This window comes from Bos taurus, chromosome X (genome assembly GCF_002263795.3).
Source record: "Bos taurus isolate L1 Dominette 01449 registration number 42190680 breed Hereford chromosome X, ARS-UCD2.0, whole genome shotgun sequence".
Taxonomy (NCBI): Eukaryota; Metazoa; Chordata; class Mammalia; order Artiodactyla; family Bovidae; genus Bos; species Bos taurus.
Window position 1 is genome coordinate 104,612,967 of NC_037357.1, and position 18,103 is coordinate 104,631,069.

Here is an 18,103-nt window from a genome sequence, read left to right on the forward strand (position 1 = left end):
GATTCTGGACTTTAGATCTCCACCCTCTTAAACAAATCTCTTAAGAAAGGCCCCAGAATAAAAAAGAAAATCCTCCATGTTTATTAGCACACTGAGAAACATTCCATTATATCAGGCAGCTTTTTCTGAGCCTCTTGGCGTGGCTTTTTATTGGTAAGTATTACTGTTTCTGCAAATGTTTAAAACAAACTGAGGGGGGTTTTATTTACACTAATAGGAAGCATCTTACTCTGACTTCCAGTCGCCAGGAGCATGTGAAAAGAAGTGAGCAAACCAGAGGTTAAGACTGTCTGGATGTAGTTCACACCTCTGGTTTTGCCGATGACTCAGATATTTAAATAGATGGCATATAGGTGAATGCCTGTTAAGAATGGGGGCCGGCACTTACAAGATTTAGAAATCAGGATCAGCTGCAGTGGCTAAAATGACAGAAGCTCAATGTTGGGGGGACTCCCTTTATGCCATGCCTCCTACATGGAACCCCCAAGTTGATGTCACTCATATTTAAAATCTGCTGGGCCAGTTCACACACAGAAAGGCAGGGGAGTGGCAGGAGTCCCAAACCTTAGCCTCCTTAGCAAGGGCCAACCAACCAAAGGAAGAGCTGTGGGGAGACACCACGTCCCTTTATCAGTGCTCTGAAAATAGGGATCAAATTGCACGCTAATAAGAAAAGATATTTTAAAAGAAGTTCACATCAGGGTAAGTGTATAAACAAGAGCTGCTGCTGCTGCTGCTGCTGAGTCACTTCAGTCGTGTCCAACTCTGTGCGACCCCATAGACGGCAGCCCACCAGGCTCCCCCGTCCCTGGCAAGCTATAAGTCTATTATTGATGTGTGTTGACAGACAATTGGTGCTGACCACGCATTTATCTTGTATTATTGTATTGTTCTGTATTGCCTTGTATCTTGTTGTATTGCCCTGTATTGTTAAGTGTCTGTCCATCAAGATTCAAAGAGACTTATGGGAGGAAATAAGGTCTGTTACCTCCTTTGTCTCCATCAAAGCCTCACCCACATCCTGCGCCTGATCTTCCGAGACAACAGGTTAATCAGACATTCTGTCCCAAGGCCTTGGGAGTCACTGCATGGGAATGAAGCCAGTTAAACTAGTCCTAACAATGATTCCTTAAACATGACCCAGAATGCCAATCTGTGACCCAAGAGCACACGTCTCTCTCGGATTATGTTGTTGAGCAGATTTAGCTTCCTGGGAGTTCCATTTGTTTTTTTTTTTTTTTCCCAAAAGTGAAAACATTATTTGCACAATTTCTATATGGGATCATCATCTTTCAAACATCTACACCTATCCATGTGCCTTATACATACAGGTAAAAAGGAAATGAAACTGGCAGTCAGTGAAGAAATCCCTGAAAGCCTGTGCTCTAAGTGTTGATGGGGGTGGAGGTGGTGGGGTGTTAGAGGGAACTCATGCCTCTTTGCAGGTGAAATTGGATAAGACATCATGCCAGAGGACCTAGTACTAAATGAGTAAAAACATCATCTGTGGGAGAAATGTGTGTGTGGTATTCAATAACAAGATTCTTACATCAATGATGAGATGGTGTTGTCCTCTTAGTGGTCCTAACTCCCTCCTGAGATGATTTATGGGGGAAGAAAAAACCCACTTCTATTAGTGATGTAAGTAATTTTCAACATCAAATATCTACACTGCACACACCAAATAAGACACACAGAGAGGGGGCTTCCAATGGTGATCCAGTGACTAAAACTCCACACTCCCAACACAGTGGGCTGGGGTTCGATCCCTGGCCAGGTAACTAAGTGCTGTATGCTGCAACCAAGAGTTCACATGCTGCAACGAAGACACAGGCAACCAAATAAATAAATAGTTTTTAAAAATACACACAGGAAAACTTCAGAAGTGGAGCAGAATATTGTGGGGGAGAGGAATTAACCTCAGTCATCTCAGAAAAGTACAAAGAAGACACTTTGCCATCTCCAGCAGTATTACTTAGGCTAAGCCACCATCTCCTCTGTCTCTCCTAGCCTCCAGCTTTGCCCCCATGCTGTCTTTTCAACCCAGTCGGGGTGATCTGTTCAAACCGAAGTCCTTTACTCAAAACTCCTCCCCTTCCAATTAAAAATAAATTTTTAAAAAATTCAACAACAAAAACATTCTTCTACACATTCCAGGTTTCAGAACAAAAGCCAATGTTCTCAGCCTAGCCTGCAAGGCCCTATTTGACCTGCACCCCTTGATACTCCTCTGACAGGACCTCCACTGGCTCCCCCGTGCTTACCACACTTCAGCTCCACAAGCCTCTTTGCGGCCCCCACCACTCCTGACCTGGTTCCTGCCTCTGAGACTTTGAACTTGCTCCTCCCTCTGCCTGGACTTCCAAGATCTCTCATTCAAGTCTCTGCTCCTCGTGGGCCCTCTTAAAGCGAGGACCTTGGCCTTCCAGCATTCCTCATTTCCTCCTTTCCCTGCTTTATTTTTCTCCACTGTACTTATCTCCTTTGAACACTGCTGAATTTACTCTTTTTTTTTTTTTGGTCACACGGCATGGCATGCGGGATCTTAGTTCCCCAATCAGGAATCAAACCCACACCCCCTGCAGTGGAAGTGTGGAGTCTTAACCACCGGACCTCCAGGGAAGTCCCTTAATTTACTTTCTTAGTCTGTCTCCCAAAAATGAATGCAAGCTCTGTGAGGGCTGGGAATTGGGCCCTGTTTTATTCATGTAGCTCCAGAGCCAAAACAAATGTCCACTCATAATAGGTGCTCAGTAAATAGTTGTTAAGTGATTGAATATAAGATGACAGGCAGGTGAGCAAGGGGGAGCTTTGGAGGCCATGAGATGGGTCGACACTAAGGAAGCCATGTGGTGGACTTGACTCTTACAAGGCCCGGGCAGTTGCCCTGAGATACAATTCAAGTCTTTGGCCCATTGGCTTCTTATCCAGCACATCGCTTCATCCGTGTCTGCTTTTGACCACAAGGGGGACTAAGTGAGAAAGCACAGTCCCACCTAAATCCATCACCACTAATGGAAACATAAATCAAAGCCCAGCATCCTGTAACTCCATGACTATAATTGATGATTGGGAGTTGAGAGAATAAGCAGTGCTTATATCAGCAAGATTTCTCTTTAAAAAAAAAAAAAATGTACTACAGCAGGGGGTGGGGGAGACAAGCACTTACTATGTGCTGGGCATGGGCACGAGGCTAAGTGCTTTAATGCTTTATCTAGCTCAATCCTCCTAATAACTCTATGAAACTAGCCTGAGGTGGTCACTGCCAAGTGGCAGAATAGGTACTCACAGTCCTGGCCCTCAACCATTGCCTTCCCTGCACGTCCTCTTAAGCGGCCTGCTTAAGTTTCTTTCTCCCAAACTCTCCACACTTAACAAAGAAAAGCTCACAAGCCAGTATCCTGCATCCTGGCACAGAGGCCAGGTTGGATTCTCAACCCTGAGAATTTGGCTGCCACAATTAAAAACTCAAATCCGCAGGCTGGTTTCCAATTTATTTATCTAAAAAATGCTGTCCATTATTTCTCCCATTTCAAGCAGGAAAAGCTAGAGAAATGGAAACATGTTCTGTTCCAGCTACAGCTTGATACTTTAAAAAACAGGAGTTGGGGGGGAAACAGATGTGTAGATGGGAATGAACCAGAAAGGTTAACAATCACAAACGGCAGATACAAATCTACATACTGACCAATCTGAAGAATCAGTAAAGCTTGACATGCAAACAGAGAACCATAGCATGTTCTGGGGAAAGTTAAGGTAGTTTTGGGTTTGGGTTTTCCCCCAGAGAAGAGGAATGAGAGACCATGGCTGAGACACACATGAGGAGAACCACTCTGGAGCTGTGGAGTCATCTAATTTTCAAAGCAGACGTGACCCAAAGTGATGGGCTGAGTCACCAGCTGAGGTAGCGGTATGGTATCTGACTGCCCTACAGCCCAGAAGGGAGATGCGATCAGTCCTTCACGAACTAAGGGCAAAGTCCAGAAATACACTTAACTGGGTGTACAGGCCTGTGATGAATGGCATTTGCTGAGTAGGTGGTGCAGTGGTAGAAAATCTACCTGCTAATGCAGGAAACACAGGAGGCATGGGTTTGATCCCTGGGTGGGGAAGATCCCCTGGAGGAGGAGATGGCAACCCATTCAAATCTTCTTGCCTGGGAAATCCCATGGACAGAGGAGCCTGGCGGGCTACAGTCCATGGGGTCGCAAAGAGTCGGACAGGACTGAGCACGCACACACTGTGCTCTCTATATAAGGTTATCACATTTACTATTCATCTGTCTTGCAGATAAAAAGCAGGCTGTGAAAACTGAGGCTCTGAAAGGTTCAGCAATGTGCTCAAAGCCACAAAGCTAAGTGGTACAGGCCTGAGTTAAATTCATCTCTGTCCTACCTCAAGGCAGTTTCCCAACCATCACCATCTCTGCCTCCTGTGTGGGCCACCTTCTAGAGCAGGGGTCCTCTTGGCCCAATATTACCCAGTCCTCGGTCCTCCCCTCTAGGTGGGTGAGTGATGGAAAGAGAAGCCTGTTTTTCTTTACACTGCCCCAGTGCACCTTAAGAGGGCATGATGAGAAAACCAGCTTTCTGAATCAATTTCCATGAGCTCTTTACGCAATTTCTAATGTTCAACGTGCAGGAAATATGGGGAAGGGCAGGGATGGGAAGAGATGGAACTTACAGACTGCCCCTGGGAGCAATGGTCTTCCCTTTCTCCTTTCTTAGGGCCTGGGCCTCCCTCCCCTAAGCCCCTACTGGGCGTGTTCCAATGGATGAATGGGGTTGCATTCCAGATTACTGATACACTACTTGTGTGCAACTCAGAATGCATTTTCTGTTGGAAACTGTATTAGACCTTGTGCCTGTGTTTGTAGGTCAGTCCTCAAAGGTCTCTATTTAAGCCAGTAATGGGGAAAGTTAGAGGGAAACAGACTGTTGTCTCCACACAAGGAAGTCCTACGGATGGGAAGCTAGCAGCAAATGCAGATTGCCTGAAAAGTCATTCTGAGCCTGCCTAGTGCCCTGGAAGCCTTGTGCTTTTCCTGGCTGATTACCTCCCTAGATTTTCATACATGAATGAACAGTACCTGCAGCAACACAGGAACCAGGGCAACCACTTTCCCAGACTCCAAGCAACCTTTCTTTCCTTCCTTCCTTTTTTTTCTTTTTTTAAAAAGAAGTCTTTTTTTGTGTGTGGACCTTCCCTCCCGCCCCCCCCCCCACCCCTGCCCCATGTTAGTTCTAGAAGATCCTGTAGGTCTTCACAGAACTGTTCAACTTCAGCTTCTTCAGCATTAGTGGTTGGGGCAGGGACTTGGATTTATTGTGATGTTGAATGGTTTGCTTTGGAAATGAACTGAGATCATCCCAACCATTTTTAAAGTCTTTATTGAATTGGTTACAATATTGCTTCTGTTTAATGTTTTGGTTTCTTGGCCGTGAGGTATGTGGGATCTCAGTTCCCCAATCAGGGATCGAACCCTCACCCCCAGCATTGGAAGGTGAAGTCTTAACCACTGGACCACCAGGGAAGTCCCACAACATTTCCTTTGATCTGCAAGCATAAATGCTAGGCCACATACTTCTGTCACATGAAGAGTAAGAGCAATACCTGCTCAGTGAAATGACATCACAACTAACATGAGCTGTGTTCTTTAAAAAGGGGAAATTGCACTTAAAGGAAGGTTTGCTCGATTATTCTAATCCCGCCATCTTCCCCAGGCAAATAGGCGCACACTCCACAATTTCTCAGCCAGGCATTCCTGGCTGGCTTTCAGCATCAGTGAAGCTGGTTAAAGATAAGTGTACAAATGCTACAGAGGCAATCCTCATTCTTTTCACATAGAGGCAAAGACTCTTTCAAAAACCTGACATTGAAAGTAAAAAAAGAAGGTGTCCAATAAAATGCTGCTAGTAATGGTGTACTGCATCAGAAATTTTTTCTCTCTAAAATAAGTACATAGCTCCTCAGAAGAGCTATGTGATTAGGACTTGGTTATGTGTGGACAAATACAGCTCCACTATTTACCCGAAGCTCACCCCTGCCTGTCTCAGGCTGCTTCTGTGTGCTCGACCCTCCTGCCCCATCATTGCCCAGCCAGGTCCTCCGGGCCCTTCAAACACAACTAAATTGCCCTTTCCACCCAGAGGCCTTCCCTGATGCTCCAAGATAGTAATCATTTCCTTAACACGATTAGGATTCATCACCTACGTCATAGGACTGCCATTTCACTGGGTTGGCCGAAAAGTTCGTTTGGGTTTTCTATACCACAGTAAGAAAAAAACCAAACGATTTTTTTGGCCAACCCAGTACCTTGCACCCTAAGTGTCTGTGAATACCTTCCCACTGAAGGTTGAACCTCTTCCCACTGGAGAGGAGGGGCTGTGAGCAGGCTACCTGGTCAGCCTCACTTTAAACACTCTGTGGACCTTGTGGCACCAGAACATTCTGCTGGTGACCAAGTCACTGCTCCATTTCCAGCCCAACCCCAGATGTGCCCCTTGTGTGTTAGTAACTATGACATTGAGCACTTGCTTTCGATGACTAAATGTCATCAGAGAGTGCTTTCATAGCACAAGCCTCATGGAGGACAAATCAACAGGCACCTGACCTTAGCCCCTGAGGTTGCTGAAAGGGCCTGGGATGGGTGAGGTGGGTGGGGGTCTGGACAAATAGAAAGGACTGAAGATACACCGATAGCCAGGTGTGGTACCCGCATCAAATGTTAATGCTTGCCTCCATGCTGTGCTTAGAAACAAACACGACTGCCGTGGGCTCTGGCAAATGAGCCGTTCCGAAAAGTCACCAGGCACCCCAAACTCAGGGGCCACTAATCTAAGTCCCCTCTTTCCCTGACAGTCACCATCTACCTTCTTTTGAAAAACAGGCTTCCCACATATGGGAAAAGACTCTTTAAAAAGAGTATGTATAACTGATTCACTTTGCTGTACACCTGAAATGAACATAACACTGTACATACGGCAATAAAAATGAAAAAAAAAAAAAACTTTTTAAAGGCTTCCCAGCAAAAATCAGAGATTCTTTCCCACTGACAGAGAGTACTGGCTGAAAGTGACTGCAAGGAACATGTAAGTGACAAGATCAGCTGAGGCCCCTGTACTCCACACGAGTTAAGGACCAACAACATTCCTTCCTGGGCGCAGGGGAAGCGGTCAGATCTTCCATATTGGCACTCAATGTCAAGAGCCATTGAAGGCTTGGCACACACTGTAAGTGACTGCCTTGCTGCCCAGGTGGGCCAGCAGGCACCATGGGTATATTGTGGCCTCTGAGACCAAGGGCTATTGTTATTTTTGCTAAACTCTTCTTTCAACTTATCTGACCTTGCATTGTTCAACCAGAAAGTATCACAACCCTGGACTGCAAGGTTGCAGGGAAAAGTGTTACCAGCCACCTGGAGCAAAAGGGGGGGGTGGTTTCATTGAGGGCCCTGGGCACCTTAGGGGGCAGCTCTGGGGACAGGTACCAGGGACGTACCCTTTCCCTCCTCTAGAAGCAAGTGCTCTGGTTTGTGCCTCCATTGTACATTTGCCACATTCTTCTCCATGTGCGTAGACTGGGTCTCTCCACACAGTGACAAAAGCCTCCCTTGAGAACACCACCTAATGCAAACATCCAACAGAGATCAAAGGACACTGATTTCAAATCTGTGGAGGAGAGAATGTGAGGGGCCCAGAGTCAGGTCAGGTAACCTCTGGCATGACCGGCTGTGATGGGGGCAAGACCATGTCCCCATGCCTCATCTTATCTGTGACTCTGAACTTGCTTTTCCTTCTGCTTGGACTTCTAAGATCACTCATTCAAGTCTCTGCTCCTCCATGGGCCCTTCCCTAGTGACTCTTTAAAGTGAGAACCCTGGTCCTCCAGCATTCCTCACTTCCTTCTTTCCCTGCTTTATTTTTCTCCACTGTACTTATCTCCTTTGAACCCTGCTTAATTTATTCTTTTTTTTTTTTTTAACCACATCACACAGCATGCAGGATCTTAGTTCCCCAACCAGGAATCAAATCTGCACTTCCTGTGAGCTGGGCAACACACTGATCAGCTTGGCCTTCCCCTTCCTCAGGGAACAAAGCAGAGGGGCTGCAACGCAGTCTACCTGCTTGGTCTCGCTTTAGACACTCTATAATGTGTGCAGCACCAGGACATTCTGGGGGAAGAAAAACCAAGTCACTGCCTCTTGAGAGAGTGCCATCACCAGCATAAGCCTTTGCCCAGAAGAGGCCCTGGGGTAACCTCAGTAGGGCAGCCAGAACCAGCTTACATGAGCATTAAGTCTTGACCCCCTAGCTGAGGTGCCTGGTGGGGAGCGTACACGGTTGGCAACTCCCAGGAGGTCAGATACTGTCCTAAGCTCCTCCCTCAAAATGTGGCCTGGGCTCTTGACCACACCTGAAGCCCACTGCCAAGGGACCTCAAATAAATGAAGACACAACCCTAACATAACCTGTAGGTTCCAGAACAGACTCCACTCTATGGACCGAAGCCATTCTCTATTAAATCTTCCAGTGGGGTTGGCGGGATCCTTCGGACACCCTCATGCCTATACTGCCCCTGTCGCCACATCGGGTTAAAACCCAACCCTCTTCTGACTTGCCAGTTCAGCCGACAGTGGTTCCCACTACTGCAGCTGGGACTCTACCGACACGAGGATGAGAGCTTGGCTGCTGGGAGAGAAATGGGTAGCTGTGGAAAATACTGTATAGGAAAAGGCATCCCGCTGTGTCACAATCTGTTAACACAACCATTTGGGAAGATGCAAGAGCCTGAGGACCAAGTACATGTGAAACAAGCACCTTCCAAAATGCTAGAGGGTATTAATTTTTTTAAATTTAAGTAAATGATACAGTAAAAAAAAAAAAAAAAGCAAACAAGTCTGAAGTTGCACCAGGGGCCCCCATTACACCACGGGGATAACATAACATTGGCATCTGTTGATTCTTCAGTCATTTAAATTGCAAGAGTCTAAACTAACCTACATTGACAGCGATCATAAGAGTGATTATCCACAGAGGGGATGAGACTAACAGGAGGGGGTGATAGAGATGATCTTCATCTTGATTGAGATGTATTTTAAGGAAGGATTGCAAAACACAAAGAGAAAAAGAGTAGGGAAAGAAATGGTGTTATATAATCATGAGAGAGCACAGGAGGAAGAAAATGGCTCTTGGATCTTATGTAAGTAGTAACATTAAAATATCAGCTCATGTCTGAAATGTGCTTTGCCATCTCGAAAGTATTTTCATTCAGAAAATTCCACTGAATACTCATAATAACCCCATGAGGCACACACAATTCACACTTCCATTTGCAAGATGAAGGAGCAGGTGCAGAGAAAATTAAGTTCACCAAAGTCCCACGTTCTGTAAGGGACCAGTTCAGTCACTCAGTCATGGCCAACTCTTTGTGACCCCAAGACAGAACTAAAACCCAATGCCCTGGTTCAGGGGCCAAGTCCTTTTGATTATACCATATTAGTAACTTTTATAAACTAACTTGCCTGACAGTTTAATTCATTTTATTTTGTGTATCTGACTTGGGCCTGAGTTGGTTCTCCAAACGAAGTTCCTCTGAAGTGAGTTTATTAACAACATCACCCTAATGTATAGGAATCAGGGTTGACAACCTACTGCCAACTACAGAACTCCATCTGTGCTGAAATCCAGTGTCTAGGGCTCTCAAGTAGTCAAACCCTGAGAATAAAGACTCCAAAGCGAAGAGTTAAAATAAAACCTATTCGATAAACACTGCTACAACCGTGTCAGTTCATAAACTGCAGTTTCGATCTGTCTTGAAAGTTTCCAAGTGTCCATCTTGTCATTTTTTTGTCATGCCATATAATTTTATTCTTTTCTCTTTTCTCTTTTTTATATTGAAGTATAATTGATTTACAATATCATGTTAATTTCAGGTGTAAAGTGATTCAGTTTTACGTATGGTGGTGGTTTAGTCACTAAGTCACGTCCAACTCTTGCGACCCATGGACTGTAGCCAGCAGGCTCCTCTCTCTATGGGATTTTCCAGGCAAGAATACTGGAGTGGGTTGCCATTTCCTTTTCAGGGGATCTTCCCAACTCAGGGATTGAACCCGGGTCTCCTGCATTGTAGGCAGATGCTTACAGGAGCCACCAGGAAAAATTTCACATAGCAACTTTCGAAACAAAAAAAGAAAAATGTATACATATATATGTATGTATGTATGTATGTATGTATGTATGTATACGTATAGTATATATATACACACACACAGACATACATATATGCTTCTTTTCAGATTCTTTTCCTTTATAGGTTATTACAAAGTATTGAGTACACTTTCCTATGCTGCAAGGTAGGTTCTTGTGGGTCATCCATTTGATATATAGTAGCTTTCATGCATTGGAGAAGGAAATGGCAACCCTCTCCAGTGTTCTTGCCTGGAGAATCCCAGGGATGGGGGAGCCTGGTGGGCTGCCATCTATGGGGTCGCACAGAGTCGGACACGACTGAAGCGACTTAGCAGCAGCAGCAGCAGTGTGTGCATGTCAATCCCAACACTTTGTCATCTTAATAGCATGCCAGCAGTAGTGGTCAGGAACTGAGCCAGTGTGTTTTACATTTCCAGTAGCCCCCAATGGCACCCTACTTATAGTACCCACTGAAGAAATGCTTGTTTTGTCAATAGATTTGGTATCTTTTCAAAATTAACAGTGTTAAAAACAGAATCCTGTGACACAAAATTCTGTATCACAGAAATGTACTTCAGTAAAACTCAGGACAAATTTACTATGATGGTTTGTGTATTAATTGTGTGTGTCCTCTCCCTTTAATCCAGTGGGAGAATAACTGACAGAGTGTAACCAAAGGACTACAGCTGGTGAAACCAACCTGTCAGAATTTCTGTGTTAGAACAGCAGGGAGGATAATTTTTCAAATGTTTGCACTTCTAGCTGAGCATCATCAGAAGAAAAGCTCTAGTCAGAACAGCCCTTTTCAAACTTCAATGCCTATCTTTTCCTCGGAGCATCTTAATTCTTTCTGAAGGTCAGATGGCTTTGGGGTTGAGTTATCTTTAAGACACACTTCAGTTTTGTTCTTTCTAAGTGGAGCACACAGGGATGTAAGTGACCCTAGTAAAGAACTCTGAGTTGCGACAACCTGCTCTCCCATGGGTACCAATCTCTGGCAACAAATATTCTGGAAGTAAAGAGAGCAAGGATGTTGCAATGGTGCCAGCTCACTTGCTCTCTCTGAAAGGTGAAATTTTTAAAATCGAGTCACACCCCATTCAAATTGCACTTGAATGCAATATTTTAAATTTACAGACATTTCAGTTCATAGGACTGCAAATAATTACAGCATATAAATCACATCATTATGTGCTTAAACTGTGAAGCCACTGGAGCATCTGATCTTTTAAAATTATACTCCTTTTGGCAAGCACAAAAAAGCTCATGCCCTCCTTTAAGAAAATCTGGAATTTCCAAAACTCTTCCAGGCAATGGCAAGTGTGAACTCCTTTTCTCCAGCTACACCCATCACTCGCATCTGGTTTCTGACATCTCTGGTTGAGGACCCCCATTTTACACACACCCATCCCTTCCCAATCTTTCCACTCAAAACCACTGCCACCCTATTAGGGAAAGAGTAAAAACAAATGCGTGCTCAGCCACTCTGTCGTGTCTGACTGTAACCCCATGAACTGTAGCCCACCAGGCTCCTCTGTCCATGGGATTTCTCAGGCAAGAATACTGGAATGGGTTGCCATTTCCTCCTCCAGGGGATCTTCCCAACTCAGGCATTGAACCCACATCTCTTGCATCTCCCACATTGGCAGGAGGATTCTTGCCAACTGTGCCACCTGGGAAGCCCAAAAACAAATGGCATCTTCACAAAACCACACAGTTCTACATGTTAATTTCTCTGAGCCAACTGGCCATGCCAAATTTACTAATAAGATCCACAGCCACATTCCATTCTCCACAAAATCGTGGGGCTTTTCCTCTCATTAGTGAACATGCAATAGAAATGCTATTAGAGCAAAAGCTCTATGGTCCTGTATCTATATTTTTTGCCAGAAGACTTTCCCCAAAGCTTTACAGGCTTCATTCGAAAACGCACCACCAATGGCCAGATGAATGACCAATAGTTATAAACTGCATGAGCTGTTCGTGAATTTTGGAGACTAATCAATCCCTTACTGGCCATATCATTTACAAATATTTTCTCCCATTCTGTGGACTGTCTTTTCATTTTGTTTATGGTATCCTTTGCTGTGCAAAAGGTTTTGGGTTTAATTAGGTCTCATTTGTTTGTTTTTATTTCCATTACTCTGGGAGACAGATCAAAAAAGATAATTGTTATGATTTATGTCAGAGTTTTCTGCCAAGATGTGGTACACATAACACAATGGAATATTATTCAGTCATTAAATGAATGAAATGCTGCCATTGGAAGCAACATGGATGGACTTAGAGAGTGTTCTACTGAGTGAAGTAAGTCAAAGAGAAATATCATATGATATCGCCTGTATGCAGAATTGTTTTAAAATGATACAAATGAACTTATTTACAAAACACACAGGCACTCACAGGCTTAGAAAACTAACTTATGGTTATGGGAGGGGGGCAGGCAGGGGGAAAAGGATAGTTAGGGAGTTTGGGATTGACACGTACACACTGCTATATTTAAAATGGATAACAACAAGGACCTACTGTATAGCACAGGGAACTCTGCTCAGTGTTATGTAACAACCTAAATGGGAAAAGAATTTGAAAAAGAAGAGATACATGTATACGTATAACTGAGTCACTTTACTGTACACCTGAAACTAACACAACATTGTTAATCAACTATACTTCATTACAAAAAAGATTTAAATTAAAAAAATCTTTTTTAAGTCCATAGTTTTAAGTCCATTTGGCCAATAAAAAGTCTGAAACTTGTCAGTTCAGTAACTTGTTGCCAGGTGACAGACACGCAGTACTCTAAGTTGAACAAAAATTGGGCAGACACCAGAAAACACAACCCTATACTTCCAAGCTCTTCACGTGTACAATGGCTCTATTATTTCATAAGGTTGATGAGTGGTTGAAACAGACAATATGGCTAATGTACTCAGCAGCCATTCATGCCTGATAAGCAGGAAATGTTAAACAAAAAATCACATCTATTCCATTGTTATTCTATTAATATTGATCTTATTAACTCTTTCAAGTATTTCCACAGCCATGAATGCTACCAAGAACCTGGACTGCCTAGAATCCTTTTATGTTTCGAACTGCCTCTTGGAAGAGTCTTTCATTCTGTTAAGCATCTAGATAGTTATGAATCTAGAAGTCTGCTCTGGCTTTTAGGAAAAAAAAAAATGTTTTTTGCAGCTACAGAATACCCATCTCCTCATTTTCTGCATGGCCAAATTTCTGCCTTCTCGAGAAAAGGCTTGTTTTCATTCATATTCAAATCTGTGCTAACAAGTTGTTTTAACCTGAGCTCTTGGAACAGGCACAGGGTCTGGCAGCTCCTTCCACTGCAGGTCTGCTTGGGATTCTTCTGCAGGGATCCTGGTCAAGGGGGGTGGACTCGGCCAGGCAGCAATGGGCTTCTAGGGCAGCAGGACTAAAAGTTCCTTAAAGAACCAACATCTCCGGAGATGCCACACATCAGGGGAGCAATGAGCCGCCAGAGCAGGTTCAACCTGGGATTGTCAGAGGACGAGTGCAGATGAGTGGGGTGGCTTCACTACAAACACTTGAGGTCAGGACGTTTCCTAGCCTCCTGCCCCCCGGATATCACATTAGAAGTCACCTATATCAGCAGGGAAGGAGTGAGAGGCTGGGGGCAGCGGTGGCCATGAGAACAGGCTCAGGGGCAGCTTTCCTGGGTTAGAATAATCATGTCTACACCACTTACCACCTAAGAGATTTGTTTCAAGTTATCCAAATGTGTGGCAAGTTACCTGTGGGGTGAGGGATGATAGTATCTCCTTGACTGCGCTGATGGGAGGATTGAGTTAAGATGTATAAAGCACTCGATGTACTTACCTGCTGCATCAGAAGCTTTCAATCAATGTCTTCATCAACATCATCACCTACTCCCACTCCCACAATTTGATAAATGAGAAGACTGAGGCCCAGAGAACCAAAATGTTTGCCCAAGATCACACAGCTAGTTAGAGGCAGACACCAAAAAACAAAACACAGAGCCAAGACTAGAATCCAAGTCATTCATCAATCCATCCAGACACCTTCAAAGTGTCCCTTTAAAGGCCTCTAAACAGTTTATTTTACAGAGGAGGGTTTAAGAGAGTTTCTAGAGAACATGGGTAGATTTATCAGGACTGTGTATAGTGATAATATTTCATTTACTCTGAAATTAAAAAATCATCAAGAAATTGCAAATGTCACAAATTAAAATATCAGGACTGTGTACAGTGATACTGTTTCATTTACTCTGAAATTAAAAAATTGAAAACATCACAAATTTTAAAAGGATTACCATATGTAAATAGGTGGCCAGTGGGAGTTTGATATATGCTGCTGCTGCTGCTGCTGCTGCTGCTGCTGCTGCTACTGCTAAGTCGCTTCAGTCGTGTCCGACTCTGTGCAACCCCATAGACGGCAGCCCATCAGGCTCCCCCATCCCTGGGATTCTCCAGGCAAGAACACTGGAGTGGGTTGCCATTTCCTTCTCCAATGCATGAAAGTGAAAAGTGAAAGTGAAGTCACTCAGTAGTGTCCAACTCTTCACGACCCCATGGACTGCAGCCTACCAGGCTCCTCCATCCATGGGATTTTCTAGGCAAGAGTACTGGAGTGGGATGCCATCGCCTTCTCCAGATATATGACGCAAGGAACCCAAAACCGGTGCCCTGTGACAACCAGGAGGGATCGGGTAGGGAAGTAGGTGGGAGGGGTCATATGTATACCTATGGCTGATTCATGTTGATATACAGCAGAGACCATCACAATATTGTAAAGTAATTATCTTCCAATTAAATTAATAAATTTTTAAAAAAGACACATTGAATTAGTGAAAACCAAGCTATGGACATACTGTATGAAGATTTCTTTTGATGTCAGTGTGATTTCTCCCCATTCCCAATCACTGTCCTGCAGTCACAGAAAGTTGTAAAAAGAGATTATATATCACAGAATCCAAGTCATTATCGTGTCCCACTCTTTGCAACCCCATGGACTGTAGCCTGCCAGGCTCTTCTGTCCATGGAATTTGCCAGGCAAGAATACTGGAGATCCCTTCTCCAGGGGATCTTCCCAACCCAGGGATTGAACCCAGGTCTCCCGCATTGCAGGTGGATTCTTTACCGTCTGAGCAACCAGGAAAGCCCGTGTATCACAGAGCACCACCAGAATAACAGTGCTGCTGCTGCTTAAACTCAAGGTCAGAAGCATCAGAGTTTCTCAGCAAAATGATTGCCTAAACAGGTGACTCGAAATAATTTCAACCTATGCATCACCCTATTGAATCCAAGTCTCTCTCCTGTGCATAGTTTACTGAGGTCAGTGCAATCTGAGAAGAAGCGGGGTGCAGTCTGGGCTCCACTCATTTTATCACACCCACTGGAAGCATCCATCCTACACTGAGAGCAAAATTCATACCACTGGAGTGACAGAAGCGTGGAGCATTCCTGGGATGCTGTGAACTCCGGCGAGTTACCTCATTGGTCTTTTACAGCAAAGATACCAACCAGCCTCTCTGCCCTTACTTCTAACCTTTCATTCATTACCAGGAAACCAAAACTGGCTTAAATTTCCAATTTCCCCTTCTTAACCTGTGCTTTGTCCTCTTTTCACCAAGTTCTTTCCTCTCACGCCCAGCCTCCTTCCTAACAATTTTCCTTTCCTTAGTAAAATCAGGGAAACTCAAGTTTATTTTAGGCTACATCTCAATTCCAAAGATGTCACAAAGAGTCAGACACAACTGAGTTCAGTTCAGTCGAACTGAACATCTCAATTCCATGTTTTAGCATGAAGTCCTTTCTCCTGAGACTTAGCAACCAACCACGTGGCTGGAAATGACCCCCACTTGCGATCTTTTTTGTATATTCTTTTGTATTTGTTTGAGACAACAGCCTCAACTCTATACCTTGGCTCATACACTCCCTGCAACCTGAAAAGCACTCCTTCCTGCCTATCAATATTCTAGCCATCCTTTAAAGCCCAACTTGGGTCATAATTTCTCCCAGGGTTTAAATCCCCTACATTTAAATCTGACATTTAAGTTCTAGGGAGCTGCCCTGTCTTTGCCTTCACAGAGTTATTAGCCAGGGCTGCATACCATGTCCAACCAAGTCAGGGCACACAGTGGGGAATCCTTTTCTTCAACAGGCCCTAGAGAGTAGGGGCAGTGGTTTCCTGGGGGCCCCAGGACTGATAACAGTCAGCTGGCTCATTTGGGGCTGGGGCAATCCATTACCTCTTGAGGGGCCTGCAGCATACCTGATCCTGACATGTCCTCTGCCTCATGATGAGACTCAAACTGCAGCAACATGAAAAGTGGTTCTTTCTGCATCACTCAACTGTCACAGTGTAACTTCCCAGGTTGTGACAGTGGTAAAGAATCTGGCTGCCAATAAGGAGAGGCAAGAGAGGTGGGTTCCACCCCTCTGTGGGGAAGATGCCCTGGAGGAGGGCATGGCAACATACTCAACTATTCTTGTCTAGAGAATCCCATGGACAGAGGAGCCTGGTGAGCTATGGTCCAAGGGGTTGCAAAGAGTTGGACACGACTGAAGCAACTTACTCCTTGGAAGGAAAGTTATGACCAACCTAGATAGCATATTCAAAAGCAGAGACATTACTTTGCCAACAAAGGTTCGTCTAGTCAAGGCTATGGTTTTTCCTGTGGTCATGTATGGATGTGAGAGTTGGACTGTGAAGAAAGCTGAGCGCCGAAGAATTGATGGTTTTGAAGTATGGTGTTGGAGAAGACTCTTGAGAGTCCCTTGGACTGCAAGGAGATCCAACCAGTCCATTCTGAAGGAGATCAGCCCTGGGATTTCTTTGGAAGGAATGATGCTAAAGCTGAAACTCCAGTACTTTGGCCACCTCATGCGAAGAGTTGACTCATTGGAAAAGACTCTGATGCTGGGAGGGATTGGGAGCAAGAGGAGAAGTGGACGACAGAGGATGAGATGGCTGGATGGCATCACTGACTCGATGGACATGAGTCTGAGTGAACTCCAGGAGTTGGTGATGGACAGGGAGGCCTGGTGTGCTGCGATTCATGGGGTCGCAAAGAGTCGGACATGACTGAGCGACTGATCTGATCTGAAGCAACTTAACATGCACGCACGTGACGCCCTAATGTGTGACCTTGGGCAAAGCCCCCCATCTCTCATGTGTCAGTTGGGGATCACAGACTTTGCTCATGGAGGGACAGTCAGGATTACGTGAAATTGGGGCTTGGGATCCTACCTAAATGCTAGAAAATGCTCAAGAAATGTACTGCTCACTGTTGTGACTTAACCTCCAGAGCTGAGTCCGCCACAACTCTCAGGCAGATCTTCTACTTAATGTAATTTGAGAAGCATGAGGTGGGATCCTGCTCTAATCTTTCCTTTCCAGATAAGTGTCAGAGTCCCTGAAATGTCACTTTAAAAGGCATATTTCATAGTTAAATTTTGGCATTAGGGAGAAAAAAATAACCTTAACAGGCAATAAAACAGCAATTCATCTCAAAGTGCAAGTGATCTGATCAAGTCAGTCTTGGCAAGGGGGTGGAGAGAGCTTGTTCAGGAGAGACTCACTGAGAGAGTCTATCTCTTATTCCACACAGAAAATTTCAGAGCTTCTCCCTGAACAACAAATGCTGTGGACAAAGAGCTTTGGGGATAGGTGGTATGCACGTGTGCTCGATGCTCAGTCATGCCTGACTCTTTGCGACCTGATGGACTGTAGCCTGCTAGGCTCCTCTGTCCATGGGATTCTCCAGGCAAGAATACTGGAGTGGGCAGCCATTCCCTTCTCCAGGGGATCTTCCCAACCCAGGGATCGAACCCGGGTCTTCTGCATCGCAGGCAGACTCTTTTCCGCTGAGCCACCTGGGAAGCCCAGGGGAAGGTGGGCCTGGAGTCAAGCCA

The 18,103-nt window shown here is 44.7% G+C and overlaps 1 protein-coding gene and 1 non-coding gene across 2 annotated transcripts in view; both read right to left on the bottom strand.

Annotated features, from left to right (window-relative positions):
• TSPAN7 (tetraspanin 7) overlaps window positions 1–18,103 on the bottom strand; it is a 131,467-nt gene that overhangs the window by 31,877 nt on the left and 81,487 nt on the right. The gene's annotated exons all lie outside the window — the stretch shown is intronic.
• On the bottom strand, window positions 18,000–18,070 carry TRNAR-GCG (transfer RNA arginine (anticodon GCG)). The gene has a single exon. It is a non-coding gene; the product is annotated as a tRNA-Arg (tRNA).